Raw genomic sequence first — 350 nt, 5'->3', positions numbered from 1 at the left:
TGGTGCTGAGGATCGAACCCAGGGCCTCCCACGTGCTAGGCGAGTGCTTTACCGCTGAGCCACAGTCCCAGCCCCTGTTTGTTTTTTCAGTGCTAAGAACTGAACCCTGGGCCTCTTTCAAGCTAGGCAAGTGTTTTACTACTGAGCTAAATCCCTAGCCCTTGTGTGACAGCTTTTGATTTTACACTTAATAATGTCTTGTTGCCGCAGTCCGGCTGCAGCAAAATAACCGGGGGGTGACGAACAACTTGTGTAGATTGATACAGCAGGAGTGGGAGCCGTTTATTGCAGGACAGGAGCAGTATTTATACATTCCACACAGCTTATCTAATTAGCATAAACTAGATACA

This window comes from Marmota marmota, unplaced genomic scaffold (assembly GCF_001458135.2).
Source record: "Marmota marmota marmota unplaced genomic scaffold, marMar, whole genome shotgun sequence".
Lineage (NCBI taxonomy): Eukaryota > Metazoa > Chordata > Mammalia > Rodentia > Sciuridae > Marmota > Marmota marmota.
This window is presented reverse-complemented; position numbering follows the sequence as displayed.